Raw genomic sequence first — 16518 nt, 5'->3', positions numbered from 1 at the left:
TATTTTGGTGCTCTCTTCTTCAGAAATCTTCTATGAATCCAAAAAATACAAATGCATTGAATGATGCAAATTCCATCTCCATCGTTTCTTGCCAGCTGTCTTAGCGAGGTGCTAATGAGCAATAAAATCGTCCATAAACAGGCTTTTGGAAAGAGAAGGAAGAAAATCCAGGAACCAGGACAACCCAAAGCTGGATCATCACTCAGAATGAGCTATAAATTATCTTAACTTTCTTCTACAATGCTGCCTGCAATATTAGATTTCTCAATCCAATTGTCACATGGCATCAAAATTATACCATTACCACTAGGCATTTCTCAGCAGAGAGTTTTCTAGGCAACAATGTTTCTTTTCTTCCTCTTTATAAACAGAAAAATGTGCAATCCATATTTTCACTATAAGATAAACATGTGATTCACTTACCATGGGACTGTCTCTAAAATAACTCTGGCTCAGGGTGCGGACATCATCTCACCCATTGTCATCACAATATTCTTTAAGTAACCACTTTCTGGGATAGAACTGCCCCAACGAGGTAGCAGCCAGGTCACAAGGTGGTTTTAGTTTACTCTCTCAAACATGCAATTCCAATTACCAAAAAATAAGTGACTCTTAATGATGGGTTTAATAATAGTAGGTGTGGAAGCACTTACAGTTCCAGGACTAAGCCAGGTTTTGTACCAAAAATTAAATCACTGAAATGATATTTTCTTTCAAATAGGAATGGACAAGCAAAAATGACTCACTGTGTTTTCCAATTACACTCAAGACCTGTCTCCATATGCCCTCCTCCTCTGCTTGAGCAGAAGGTGAAAGAGGTTGTGGAGACTGTGGAATTTGGTGAGTCTTACGAATTTCTCAATGAGTCAATTTTCTGAAAACCAGTGAAATATCTTATATTTCACAAAGTTTCAGTGTGACATAATTAAACTTATTATTGACTTTCATAGGCCATTGAATCTTGAAGACAAATGCTCTTTGACTTCACTACAACATCAGTGGGCACTTGGCCAAGGAAGGCTAGTTAGAACCAGCCTTTTTGCAAACACAGCTGAGGTATTTATTCTGTCTTTCTTCATCACAAAAGTAGCACGGAGAATAATGGACAATAGAGTTCAAGTGGAGCAGAAACTGTCCAGAATTTGAAGAAGTCACATATCAGTCCTGGCCACGATAACTGGGGCACATGCACTATATCCAAGTTGATATCCTCAATTTGGGGAAAGTTTTCTTGCCTTTCCCACAGCCTCCCAAGCCATTGACAATCCCCACATTCAAAACATTCTCATTCACATTTCTGATTCACTTTGGGCTACAGGAACAACAGATGTTGAGTACTTCTAGGGAGCAGAGCCATTATAGGTAGACATAGATCTTGCAAATAGAGAGGTAGAGAGCTTTCTCAAGACCTTTGGACCAAGCAGATGACATCACCAGGTGTACCTTATGCTAAGTGCCTGATCTCTAAGACCCTCCACCAGCTGTCAGACAGAGAGCATGCTCACAATGTGACAGCTGGTCATTCAAGATCAAGAACGTGAAGACCAGCCCACCCCTGAAAATGACGGATCAAACTCAGCTTCACAATGACTCTTATTCCATCCCTAGCGATGTTTAAAAACACACTTTGTCTTAAGCAACAAGGGGAACTGACCACGTGTTCACAATAGTTCATTTCTTACCCTCTGCTTTGGCTTGACCAAACTTTAGTCAGGCTTCTCTCCTCCACCAAGATTCCTAGACTTTGGCTCTCCCGCAAGTTTAAGCAAGCGCTGAAACACTAAGGAGCAGAACATCAGTTAACAGCTCATCCTGAAAATCAACTGACCATAGATAAAAACACTTCCTATTGGAATATCCTGGTTTTGCCACCTGCTTGCCACACTCTATGCCCTTCTCCACAAAGGTCTGGCTGGTCCTTCTCCCTCCATAAAAAGGAAAAGCTTCTTTCTGTTTGATTTTGAGACACTTGCAGATATCTGAGGTTGGCATGTTCTTCCTGTTGCAATAGTCTTTTTGAATAAAGTCTCTCCTTATCTAAGTTTGATTTGTTTTTAATTAATATAATGCAACTGGATACTTTATAGAAATAAGAATAAATGAGCCACAAATATATACAACAACATGGGTGAATCTCACAAATATAGTGTGAAGCATAAAAAGCAAGAACTAGCTCTTCTTCTCCGAGAAAACACCAAATGGCGGATGACGCCGGTGCAGCTGGGGGCCCAGAGGCCCTGGTGGCCCTGGGATGGGGAACCGCGGTGGCTTCGGCGGAGTTTAGGCAGTGGCATCTGGGGCCTGGGTCGTGGCCATGGACGGGGTGGGGCCGAGACCGAGGCCGAGGGGCGGAGCTCAGGGAGGCAAGGCCGAGGATAAGGAGTGCATGCCTGTCATCAAGCTGTGCCGCTTGGTCAAGGACATGAAGATCAAGTCCCTGGAGGAGATCTACCTCTTCTCCCTGACCATTAAGGAATCTGAGATCATTGACTTTCTCTTGGGGGCCTCTTTCAAAGACGAGGTTTTGAAGATTATGCCCGTGCAGAAGCAGACCCATGCTGGCCAGCGCACCAGGTTCAAGGCCTTTGTTGCTATCGGGGACTACAATGGTCACGTCGGCCTGGGTGTTAAATGCTCCAAGGAGGTGGCCATCGCCGTCCGTGGGGCCATCATCCTGGCCAAACTCTCCATTGTCCCCGTGCGCAGAGGCTGCTGGGGGAACAAGACTGTCAAGCTCCACACCGTCCCTTGCAAGGTGACAGGCCGCTGCGGCTCTGTGCTGGTGCGCCTCATCCGTGCACCCAGGGGCACTGGCTTCCTCTCAGCGCCTGTGGCCAAGAAGCTGTTCATGATGGCTGGTATCCATGACTGCTACACCTCAGCCCGGAGCTGCACTGCCACCCTGGGCAACTTCACCAAGGCCACCTTTGATGCCATCTGTAAGACCTACAGCTACCTGACCCCTGACCTCTGGTAGGAGACTGTATTTACCAAGTCTCCCTATCAGGAATTCACTGACCACCTTGTCAAGACCTGCACCAGAGTCTCCGTGCCGCGGACCCAGGCTCCACCTGTGGCTACAACATAGGGTTTTTATACAAGAAAAATAAAGTGAATTAAGCCTGAAAAAACAAAAACAAAAACAAAAACAAAAACAAGAACTAAATGGCTATATACTGTACACTTTATATGAAGTTCAAAAGAGAAAAAATGAACATAAATTGTTGAAAGTCAGGATGGTGGCTCCCTTCATGGGGGCAGTTGCTGGAGGGGGACAAGGAGAGTTCCTAGGGCACTGATAGTATTCTGTTTCTTGATCTGGAATATACTCAATTTGTGAAGAGTCACCTCATGACAGACGCATAATTTGGAAAACTTTCTATGTGTTCTACTCCAATACAAAATTCACTTAAAATTGAATCTCTTAGAATTATAATTTATTTTTCTCAAACAAACTTGTATGAAGCAAAAAAAGGGCCTCAATGCTTTCTAACTAGCAAATGAATTCATATCATTTACATATGTGACTTAAATAGTGATAGAATTAGGGAATAAGATAAGTTAGCCCATAGTTAATAATTATTTAATTTAATTTAATTTAATCTCTGGTCTTCGTGTTTGATGGTATATACAGGAGTATAAATATCTTTGGAACTTTATTTTCTAGTGTGTTCACTATCACTTAAGGAACTGTCTTAGTCTATTTGCATTGCTATGAAGGAACACCTGAGACTGAACAATTTATAGAGAAAAGAGGTTTATTTTGGCTCAAGATTCTGCAAGCTGTATGGGAAGCATGGTGCCAGCATCTGCCTCTGGTAAGTGCCTCAGGAAGCTTCCAGTCACATGAAAGTTGAAGGGGGAACTGGCATGTACATGGAGAGAGTAGGAGGAAGAGAAAGAGGGAGGAGGTCCCCGACTCTTTTAAACAACCAGATCTCACATGAACTAACTGAGTGAGAAACCCTTTTCTCACTCATCACTGAGGCAATGGCACTAAGTCATTCATGAGGAATCCACCCCATGATCCAATGCCTCCCACTGGGTCCCACCTTCAACGCTGGAGATCACATTTTAACACGAGATTCTGAGGGGACATGCACTCAAACTATATCAGGAACCAAATTCAATTTCCTACCAAACATAGTCTAACTGTGTTTGTTCGATGTTTTGGTGTTTAATACATCAAAAATGTAAAAATATTAATTTGCAATAATCACAGCTTTTTAATGTTCTGTGGGAGAAAAAATGTAGTTAGCACAGTAGAAGAATATCAGGGGAAGCTGCTTATCATTATCGAAAAAATTTCATGATGACAGAATATGACAGCACAAAATGTGTGTATGTTTAACTTAAATGTGAACTTTATCTTACCTGGCTGGTTCTCTGGTTTTCATGTTTGATGGTCGCAGGAGTATAAATATCTTTGGATCTTTATTTTCTTATCTTGTATAGTGTCTTTCTTGTCTTGTATAGTGACAAAGAATAATAACTAGTTCAGTTACATTTTCAAGAGATCTGTCATCACAATGGTATTATTCTTTATTTTCTTACGAAATAATGTTTCGACTTACAACTTAATGTTCTAGCTATAATTTTAACCAAGGCTTTACAAAATGCATAGAGCTTATAATCTCCAATTCCTATACATTCTAGTGGAAGGATCAGCTGTAATTAAATAAGTAGTAATAAAATAAATTTAATTACAAACTAAGATAAATGTTATGAAGGTAAAGTACACAGTGCTACAAGAACTATAGCTGGGGATTGAGATTGTATATTTAAGAAAAATTATGTTGGCTTCAGTGTGAAGATTGGTGTGTAAAACAGGGAAACACATGCAGGAAAACTGCCTGGGAGGCTTCTGTGTAGTTCAGGCAAAATGTGGTAATTTATGAAAGGGTTTGGCATTGGAGATAGAGTGAGTGAATGAATTTGAGGCATTTGGGAAGTAAAAAGCTTTCACACTGTGCTCATACCTCCCACTGTAGCTTTGTAAAACTATTTGCAGGTCCCAGAAGATACCAGCTGTGTCTTGCTTTGTACCTGATGTTTCTTTCCTGAGTCATCTTTTCTTTAATGTTCCATCTAGCTACATCTTGCTTATCTTTCAGCACTCTGCTCTTCCGTGAACTCCCGTGGCTCCCTGTTTTTGCCACTGCTGTCACACTTGTAACAGAGCTTTTATTCCATCTGCTTACTGTTGGTCTTCATGCTAGACTGTTAGCTTCTATACTTGAGGACACTGTCTGTCTGTTTTGTTTCTGTGCCACCAGCTCTGGAGCCGTGATTCAAACAGAGTAGAAAACACTTTTCTTAAATTACTACCCAGTCAGGTGGGATTATTGCAAACCCCTTCATAACTTCATTATTCTTTCAAAAAATCCATTTTGATTTTTTAAATTCTCTCATGTGTTTGTTTTGTGTTTCATTAATTTTGGCTTCTATCTTCATTAATTCTAACTTCTATTTTTGAGAGTTTTAATTTGTTTTTCTTTTACTAACTTCTCGAGATGGATGTTTAAATTATTGATTTTCAGCCTTTATTCTTATCTAACATCTATGTTTAAGGTTGTAGAATTTTTCCTCTAAAACATGACTTTTATTGCATTCTGCACATATTTTCATTACCACTAAGTTTAAAGTATTTTCTAATTTCTGTTGTGATCTCTTTTTGACCCAAAGGTTATTTAGAAATATATTTAGAATGGCGATCATTAAAAAGTCAGGAAACAACAGGTGCTGGAGAGGATGTGGAGAAATAGGAACACTTTTACACTGTTGGTGGGAGTGTAAACTAGTTCAACCATTATGGAAAACAGTATGGCGATTCCTCAAGGATCTAGAACTAGATGTACCATATGACCCAGCCATCCCATTACTGGGTATATACCCAAAGGATTATAAATTATGCCGCTATAAGGACACATGCACACGTATGTTTATTGCAGCACTATTCACAATAGCAAAGACTTGGAATCAACCCAAATGTCCATCAGTGACAGATTGGATTAAGAAAATGTGGCACATATACACCATGGAATACTATGCAGCCATAAAAAAGGATGAGTTTGTGTCCTTTGTAGGGACATGGATGCAGCTGGAAACCATCATTCTTAGGAAACTATCACAAGAACAGAAAACCAAACACCGCATGTTCTCACTCGTAGGTGGGAACTGAACAATGAGATCACTTGGACTCGGGAAGGGGAACATCACACACCGGGGCCTATCATGGGGAGGGGGGAGGGGGGAGGGATTGCATTGGGAGTTATACCTGATGTAAATGACGAGTTGATGGGTGCAGCACACCAACATGGCACAAGTATACATATGTAGCAAACCTGCACGTTGTGCACATGTACCCTACAACTTGAAGTTTAATAATAATAAATAAATTAAAAAAAAAAAAAAAAAAAACTATCAGGAGAAAAGATGATGGGGAACTTAATGGATGAATCAGGGACCCAAACACCTAAACCCAATGATCAATTTCAGTGGCACAAAAAGTGGATAAAATCAGACATACAGGATAGGATATACCCCCACCACCCATGAAGTGTTCTAGTCCCAAACCAAACCAAACCAAAACCAGAATACCATTTATCCTCTAGATTTAACTTCTGGTTTATAAGAAATTTAGGAGAGAGAGGAATAAATATATATATATATATATAAATATATATATGTTAAAAGACACCAAGAGGGCCGGGCGTGGTGGCTCACATCTGTAATCCCAGCACTTTGGGAGGCCAAGGCGGGCGGATTATGAGGTCAGGAGTTTGAGATCAGCCTCACCAACATGGTGAAACCCCATCTCTACTAAAAATACAAAAATTAGCCGGGTGTGGTGGTGGGCGCCTATAATCCCAGTTACTCAGGAGGCCGAGGTAGGAGAATCACTTGAACCCGGGAGGCGGAGGTTGCAATGAGCTGAGGTTGTACCACTGCACTCCAGCCTGGGCGACAAAGCGAGACTCCGTCTCAAAAAAAAAAAAAAAAAAAAGAAATATATTTTGTATTTTACAAACATACGATAATTTTCTAGTTATCTTTTTATTATCCATTAGTCTATGGTCATGTAATCTGTGTGATTTTACTCCTTTGAAATTTGTTGAGAATTGCTTTATGGTCTAGCAATTTAAAAAAATTTCTGCATGCATTTGAAAAGAAGGTATGGTCTGCAGTTGTTGGTTATTCAAATACATAAATTCTAACTGGGTTGTTCGAATAGTCTATATCCTTTTTTTGTCTGCCTGTTCTGTCAGTTCCATAGAAGTATTTTTAAATCTTCTAGCATGAATGTGCATTTGCCTGTTTCGTCTTGTAACTCCATCAGTTTTTGCTTCATATGTTTTTAGGCTATTTTAGTAGGTGACATAAAGTTAGAATTATTATATATAACCATTAAATTAAATCCTCTTCCCATAATGTCTCTCATTTTTGCTTTAAAGTATATATATATACACTTTATATATAAACATATATATACTTTATGTATATTATATATATTTATATATTTATATATATATTTGTATATATATACACCCACACACATACACGAATATTTCTCATATTAGTGCAGTTCTATCAGTTTTCTTTTGGTTATTTATTGGTGACTAACAAAGTATCCATGAACATAGTCATTTAAAACAACAAATATTTATTATTCCTAACACCTTAAGAGAATCAAGAATCTAGGTGCAGCTTAGTCTCTCATGAAGTTGCAGCCAGGATGGCAAGTGGGTCTGCAGTCTTCCGAAGGCTTGACCAGGGCTGGATGATCCACTTCCACAAGGGCTCACTCATATAGCTGTTGACTGGAGACCTCAGTTCCTCACTGGCTATTGGCAGGAAGCCTTGGTTCCTCACATGGATCTCTTCATAGGGCTGCCTGAGTGTCCTCATGAGATGATGGCTAGCTTCCCACAGAGCAAACAATCCAGAGAGAGAGGTCAAGGAGGAAACCACAATGTATTCTATGGCTTGGTCTCAGAAGTCACACACTTACATTTCTGCCACATTCTGTTCATTAGAAGTGTCACTAAATACAACTCACTCTCAAGGGAGGGGAAATAGGCTCCACCTTTGAAGACAGAAGTATCAAGGAATTTGTGGTCCTATTTTAAAACGACCGCAATTAGTATTTACAAGGTATATATTTTTTCATTCCTTTACTTCTAGACTGTTCCTTGTATTTTAGGTTCGGCCCATATTAAGAAGAATATACATACATTTTATGCCAGTCTGTCAATCTTTGTCTTTTAATTGTAGCATTTAGCCCATTTTCACTTCATGTACTTATTGATGCACTTGAGTTTAAATCTACTATGTCGTGGCTTGATTTCTCTTCATCTCACCGTGTGTTCTCTTCTCTCATTTCTTACCGTTTGGGTTGAGATGATTTGAAGCTTGGTTTCAGTCTCCGTGAAGGCTAGTCTACTCGGATAGACCATTATTCCCAAGGAGGTGCCCTTCAGGATCCCTGCTGAGAACAGACTCTGAACACCATGACGGCGCTGCTGTTCATGTGAGCTGGTTGAAAGTTCTGCTCAGCTTCTGGGCTTCTCAGCATCCTCTTCCAGAACTCGCATACAATAGAGGGGAAAATAGGTCCCAAGCTGAGCTTACTTCAGTGGGTTTCTGCCCCAGACTTCGGCTCTGTAATTCTCCCCTATCTTGTTGGTTCCCCAAAGCTCTCAAGCAGAATATTTTTAAAAATTAGTTTCCAGCGTTTATTTGGGAAGGTTGTTCTGACCGTCTCAGTTTGTCTTCAACGGAAGTGCAGTTTTATGTCATTTAATTTTCACGAACGGTGGAATAAGGATTATTATTCCTTTGCTAGTGAGGAAATTGGTCACAGACGAGCCAAGTAAATAACTCAAAGTTACATTTAGAAAGTGACAAACTTAGAATTTGAAACTGTGTGTTTCTCTCTGTAAAATTCAGGCTATTTACATTAGCTAAAAGCAATTTTGGCTGATATCCTTGAAATGGAACACACCATTAGAAGATTTATTAATAATAATAATGCTTATTGTTATTAATAAAATTGCTTATACTTCTCTCCAATTATAAATATGTTTGAAAAACTGAAAATCTTTCTGTTTTATAGTAGTTTTTAATTAATTGCATTAAAACATAGTGATTTTGAGTTTCCTAAGTATTGTGAATTATAGTTTTATAATTCCATATTGTTACTGACTAGAATCAGCATTTTATAAAATAATGGTACTTTATCATGAAGGTCTAATTTAAACAAATAAGTGCTTATTTTTAAAGTATGCATTAAAAATTGTCCCAATTTTAGAATTTCTTAACTGCCACTTCTTCACTCCTTATCCAGGACTCATTTTAAAGAAACTCAGTCTTGCTTCAGGTCTCATTTACCTCCCATTAAAATTCCATCATAAAACAATGAATTCCTTTCCATAAAGGCACATAAATATTAAATTCTACCATATGTTATTTGTCTTTCAGGGATGACATTTTTGAAATCTATGTGGATCTTTAAATAGTCAACAAATATATATAACCCATGTTGCTATCCAGTTTGTTAAGCTTTAAAATATTGTTAAGAACTGAAGAAAAGTTCTTTTCTTCTTATTTAAAAGACACATCTGTATTTGGAGATAGCTTCTCTGCTTATTTTTGTTGATTAGAAACTTTACTTGCTCTATCAGAGAAATCAGAATATTTCCATTTGCTCTGCAATGATGAGGTTAAATTAAAGTTGAAGTCAATATTTTAGAAAGGTATCAGGTTGGTGTAAAAGTAATTGCAGTTTTTGCAATTACTTTTTTTTTTTGAGATGGAGTCTTGCTCTGTTGCCCAGGCTGGAGTGCAGTGGCACGGTCTTGGCTCACTGCAACCTACACCTCTCAGGTTCAAACAATTCTCCTGCCTCAGCCTCCCGAGTAGCTGGGATTACAGGCGCCCACCACCATGCCTGGCTAATTTTTGTATTTTTAGTAGAGATGGGGTTTCGCCATGTTGGCCAGGCTGATTTCGAACTCCTGATCACAGGTGATCCGCCTGCCTCAGCCTCCCAAAGTGCTGGGATTACAGGCGTGAACCACTGCACCCGGCGTTTTGCAATTACTTTTAATGGCAAAAAAATGCAATTACTTTGCACCAACATAAAATAGCAAAGGCTAAAATGTACATATTTCTTCAACAAAGTGGGGTATGGACCTCTATGGTCTGAGAACCAGAGTTTCTGAGGTCACTGAAGGGCTTTTGTGTCGAGTGTGCTTTAGAGGGTATCAGCCTCTAAATAGACTTGAATTTTTTTCTCAAGTGTTGGTGCCACTCAAGAGAAAAGGAAATAATAGAGTCCTCTCAAGCCAACTGGTGTTAGCTTTAAGGGAACAGAATAAATGAAATCTGACTTAGGATTTTTTTCCTTTAGAAGCCCTGAATTAGATTAAACAACTTATCTTTCTAGAGTAGGGAGATAGAGATTTGGAGCAGGGTCCAAGAGTTGACTAAAGAGTGTGCCTTTTCCTGCACCTTTGTTACGTCTTAGAACCAAAACTCTGTGCTGAGCAGCTGCAGAAGAAAGATATAGGGTTTGAGGCAGTGGAAAAACCGTCACCCTGAGGAGGAGGATATAGTATTGCCTGGAGGTCCTTGAATTTCATCTAACATGCTCTGGATCTGCTGGTTGGAGACCATAGGTCAGTATGGGTCCTGGGAAGTCAAAACAGCCTTTATTTTTGTTTTTTCTGGTTTAAAATACCAAGTATTTGAACACAGGAGGAGGAAATCAACCAGAGGAGGAGGAAAAGAGGGAGAAGAGTTTTATGAAAAGTTAACTTCAGTAACTGCAAAGACATTCCTCTTTAGCGGAACTTTTGCCTAAGAGTTGCAATTTTTTTTTTTTTTAAAGTTTTATTCTAGAAGCTTAAGATGGCAGAGAAAAGAAAATGTAGGCTGCAATGGGGTAAGCTGCCTTTTTGGGGACTACATAGCCTGGTCATATGAAAGATTACTTTGGACATGATGGCGACACTTTGGGAGAGAGTTGGCTTACAGCCAGCTTAAAAGGGACTTAATGAACCCTGTCAGGGAACATCTGTGTGTGTTGACTGCTGGATTCCCAGAGGCCAAGGATTGACTCCTTAGCACCTTGTCAGATTGCTGGTGACCTAAGAATTGCCATTTGATGTTCCTACTAGCAGAATCTTGAAGAAACTCCAGAAAAATGCTCATGAAAAAAATCAGTATTTTTTCATGACAGCGCTACTATCAGATTACGTATCTTTTAGTCCAGTAAGAACTTTCCCCTACCTCTCCTTACTCCCACTCCCAGCAGTAACTCTGTAGGATTTGGGGAGAGTAGAGAAGGAGAAAAATTCAAGTCTGAGAAATAAAAAGGACCGTGTTCCTTTCCCCCACTGCAGGTTTCTTAGCTGGAAGTAGCCCCGAACCAGAGGAAGGAAGGAGCTTTAGCTTTAAATAAAGTATGAAAAGTTGATCATAATAGTGGACTGGACATTTAATTACTGGAGTGAGACTGACCAGAGGACTCCTAATATTCAAAATAAATCAGAAAATTATGGGTGCTGCCTGAGTTACTGAGTCACAATGGGTTACCAGTTACAAACCCATTGAACTAGTGCCAAGGGCAGGGAGGAAAGTAAAGTTACTATATGATTGCACCTTTTTATGTTTTGCCCCACTAAGTACTGGTTATAGCTCATCCAAATGTCTCAGCCTGTATCAGTCTGCGAGAGTATATGTAGAGACTGTCTTGGTCCTTCTGGGCTGCTATAACAAAAATACCGTAGGCTGGGTGGTTTAGAAATAACAGAAATTTATCTCTCACAGTTTTGGAGGCTGGGCCGTCTGAGACCAAGGTTCAGGTAGATTCAGTATCTAGTGAGGATTTTTGCTGGTTCATAGTCTTCTTACTGTCTCCTATGTAGTAGAAAGCTGAGGGAGCTCTTGGGTTTCTTTTATAAGTGCATGGATCCCATTTATAAGGGCACCACCCTCATGACCTAATCATCTCCTAAAGGTCCCATCTCCAAATACTATCACATTGGGGATTAGGTTTCAACATATGAATTTGGGGGGAACATAAGCATGCAGTCTGTAGCACACATGAAAATGTATTTCCAAATTTCCATGGCTCTTAGCTCATACTTGCTCCTGTAGGCGGTCACCCTACCCACCCTACTTCCCTACTCAACTCCCCAACTCGATCAAGGTTTCCCTGGGTCACAGTCAGGAGTTTTCCAAGGTCAAGGAGATTCCTAGGGTCTCAGTACTGACTGCTCCTCTTCTTCTGTTTGTGAACCCTTTGGGAAGTCCATGGGTTTGTAGGCCTCAAATGAGGCCCCTACCCACTGACTTGGAAGACAGGCATCCTGGATGTGATGGGCTGAAAAATGATCCCTGAAGATATATATATTTGAATCCCTGGAATCTGTGAGCATTATATTATATGGAAACAGAGTCTTTATAGATTTCATTAAGATGATCAGATTTAATTAAGATGGGGAGATTTCATTGGTTTATCAGAGTAGGCCCTAAGTGCAATTATATATATCCTTATGAGAGGGAGGCAGAAGGATATTTGACATAGAAAAAAGAGGAGAAGGTGATGTGAGGGGGGAGGCAGAGGGAAATTTGGAGATACTGGCCTTATAGGTTAGAGTGATACAGCTACAAGCTACCACAAGAAGCTGGATGCCAAAGCAGCAACCACGAGAAGCTGGAAGAAGAAAGGAACGGATTCTCCTCTATAGCTTCTGGAGGGAGTATCACCCTGCCAGCACCTCATTTAGGCACAGTGAAGCTGATCTTAGACTTCTGGCTTCCAGAACCATTAGGGAATAAATTTCTGTTGTTTTAAGACACCATGTTTGGAATACTTTGTTAAAGTGCTTTAGGAAATGAATATACTAGGAAGATACTGCTCCCTCCTCCTATGTAGGGCACAAGTAGACATTACAGGGCATGCCTCATTCTGAATTCAGTTGGGTCATCTGAGCCCCTAGTCAGCACTACCTATGCCTTGAGTCTCACAAGAACTTTCATGGAAAAAAAATATTTTACCTTCTAACAAAAAGTGACCATTCAAGTTTGAAGTGGAGGTGGGATGAGATGAGTGAAAGAAAGTAGGCCAGGCCTTCTCCATTGTCCTAGTTTTTCCTGTTCCCTTAGGCACCTGCCTCCAAGTTCCTCTTAATCTTCAGCAAAATACAAAACAAAGCAGAACAAACAAAACAAAGCACAATTCCATACACCCCCAACAATGCTTCCCGTGCTGATCAACTGATACTTGGGGTGAGGTTGTCACTGTTCACTTCTCAGAGAAGCATTTGAGTTTGCTCAAATCCAGCCACACTCCCTGAATCATCTAGACATATTGAGATGCCTACTCCAGAACCGGGTGCATAGAACGTATTCAGAAAATGGTGACTACTTTGGGAGAAAAACTCTACTGGAATTGGTAGGACTGGGTTTGAACTCCCAGCTTTGCCTTTCCCTGGCACTGGCACTTTTTCTTATCTGTAAAAGGTGTGGTTGGGGTGGGGGCGGTGGTAAGCATATGCATCTCAAAGAGTAGTTTTAAGAATTTAGTGAGCATAAGGCCTGGTACGTAGATAATAATTCCCACTCACTAATGCTTTTACATCTTGATTATTTCCTTACTTCTTCATGGCATTTTATAGGCAAATGTTTTAACATATTATTGTAGAATAATAAAAATAAAAATAATCTTCAAAAGGTGATTATCTAGTCATCTCACTTATTGCATTATGAGTTCATTGAAGACAGAGATTGTGGTTTACATCTTTTGTCTCTATTGTCTAGCACATAGTAGAGTTTACAAATATCTGTTGACTAATTCAATATTTTAGACACCTCTGACAGCAGGAATGCCTTTTATTACTAGTTTTAATCAGAAACACAAATTCAAGTTAGATTGTTGCCTCTACCAGGTAACATGTTCATCTTCCTATGAGAACAGAAAAGAATGATCTGAACAGAAGCCTGGAAGAGACTTAGCCAGAAACAAACAAACGAACAAACAAAACTGGTTGCCTGAGCCAATGTGTATGCCTCTATAAGGTGGGAAAAAAGTGCTATAGAAAAAGTGGGAGTCTTCAGTGACTCGGCTTTGATCTGTGTTCATTTCACAAAGTGACATTCAAGCAAACTTTTAGGACCATTTCCTCAATCCTCTATGGGGTGCCTCATTTTTCAAAAAATTAAACCCATTGAAATAAAAACCTACTGATAAATAAGGCAATTGTTCCTATTTCAAAAGGAATTTTTCCTTCACAAAACTATCAGGTTCAAATGAGGGAGGCTCCTTAGAGCATTTAAAATATAACTACATTTCTAGAAGTTCTGCAACTTTGAGGCAAGCGCACCCATAGTGTGAAAATAAAGTCCACTTTCGATTTACATTAATATTCTGTATTTTTGTATAGATTAATTCACCTAATTCATTCATTTAATCACTTTCTTATTTGTTCAAAAATAGATTAAACAAATTTTACACTTCTGAGACACTGACCACAAGGAAGGTAGTCTAAGACCAAATAATGAAGAAGCCTAGTCTTTCAGCCCATGTGACATTACATGCCAGACAGGAAGTTCACATGATTCTGAGTAAAAAAAAAAAAAGCCCTGAGTTCGAAGTTCGGCATTGTGAGTTGCAATACTAGTTGCATGACCTTGGGTAAATTACCTACCCTGCATGTCAGTTTCTCCATCTAGTATAAAAAGGACTAGCTCATAAGGTTGCCCGAGGATTCCTGAGATAACAATGCACGTGATGCTTGATTTACAGGGGCCAAGTAGCTGATAAAAAAAAAATGTTAGTTTCTTTTTTACCTCATCCAGATATCCTTCTTGTCCCTATCCTCTCACCTCCTACAACCACAGTTAGCCCTCTAACTAAAATCATGCATTCTGAAATTTACATTTTATCAGCATTTTCCCCAGATAGTATTCTATTGGCAAGACATAACAGCAACAGTAGTGGCAGTAGCAACAATTGCTAATATTTTATTGAAGCCTCATAACATACCTACATTACCTCATTTAATCATCACTATAACCCTTTGATCGAAGTAACAGTTATTATCTTTATTTTAAAGGAGGTTAAAGTAACTTGCTCAAGTGAGATGCAAACTTAATACATGCTGTTGATACATACTGATGCATTTTGTTATCTCCAAGTACAAAGGCAGTAGAATTTTCATTACTTGTAAGTATTAGAGAAGCTGTAAATTCTCTAGCCCCTTACTCAGAGATGCTGAAATAGTCCTAAATGTGAAAAAGAGAGGATGTTTCTCCTGTGGAGACCTAGTATCATGAGAGCTCATAACCAGAATACAAAGGTGACTTTTGACCTAGTGATCTTTTCTGAATCACACTTTCTCTTTCAGCAGCCCCCAGTCTCATGAAACCTGGAAATTTCATTCTGCAGAGGGACTCTTGAGTAGAAGACGACCAATGAGATCCACTCATTTGCATACAAATATGTTAGTTAATTATTCACAGAAATTTTACAAGTAAGAATTATTAAAAATTCCTTTGAATTTCCTAGGAAATAATTTTTAAGAAATTAAAGTAATAGCCTTCATATTTTAGAACCGTTTTAGATTTACAGAAAAATGGCGGAGTTCCCTCATGCCTCCTCTCCCCATTTCCCCTCCCCACTTACTTCCCACAGTTTCTGCTTTTATTAACATCTTGCATTAATGTGGTATATTTGTTACAACTGATGAACAAATACTGACACGTTATTAACTAAAGTCATAGTTTACATTAGGGTTCACCCTGTGTTGTAAAGCTCTGTGTGTTTTGACAAATGAATAATGTCATGTATCCACCATTAAAGTATCATACAGAATAATTTCACTACTCTAAAATTCCCCATGTGCCACCTCTCTTATCTCCCTCCCTCCTTTCAAAACCCCTCCAAACCACTGCTCCTGTTACTGTCTCTACAGTTTTGCCATTTCCACAATGCCCTACAGTTGGAACCAAACAGTATGCAGCCTTTTTAGGCTTGACTTCTTTCAGCAATATGCCTCCATGCCTTTTTATGGTTTGATTATTCACTTCTTTGAGTTACAGAATAATATTCCATTTTAAGGGTATACCATAGTTTGTTTATCCATTTGCCTATCCAAGGACAGCTGGGTTGCTTCTAAGTTTTGGCAATTATGAATAAAGCTGCTATAAACATTTATGTACAGGTTTTTATGTGGATATAAGTTTTCAGCTCATTTGGGTAAATGCTAAGGAGCTAGATTGCCAGATTATAAGGTAAGAATACGTTGAGTTTAGTAAGAAACTGCCACACTGTCTTCTAAAGTGGCTGTACCATTTTGTGTTCCCACCAGCAATGAATGAGAGTGCCTGTTGCTCTCCATCCTCACCAACATTTGGTATTGTCAGTGTTCTGGATTTTAGTTATTCTAATTGGTAAGTAGTGGTATCTTATTGTTTTTTTAATTGGAATGCTCTAACTATATATGATGTTGG

At 39.3% G+C, this 16518-nt stretch overlaps 1 pseudogene; it reads left to right on the top strand.

Moving 5' to 3' along the window:
• The first annotated feature begins 2198 nt into the window (after positions 1 to 2198).
• LOC103215099 (small ribosomal subunit protein uS5 pseudogene) lies at positions 2199 to 3088 on the top strand (annotated as a pseudogene).
• Positions 3089 to 16518: the final 13430 nt, after the last annotated feature.

This window comes from Chlorocebus sabaeus, chromosome 4 (genome assembly GCF_047675955.1).
Source record: "Chlorocebus sabaeus isolate Y175 chromosome 4, mChlSab1.0.hap1, whole genome shotgun sequence".
Taxonomy (NCBI): domain Eukaryota; kingdom Metazoa; phylum Chordata; class Mammalia; order Primates; family Cercopithecidae; genus Chlorocebus; species Chlorocebus sabaeus.
This window is presented reverse-complemented; position numbering and strand designations above follow the sequence as displayed.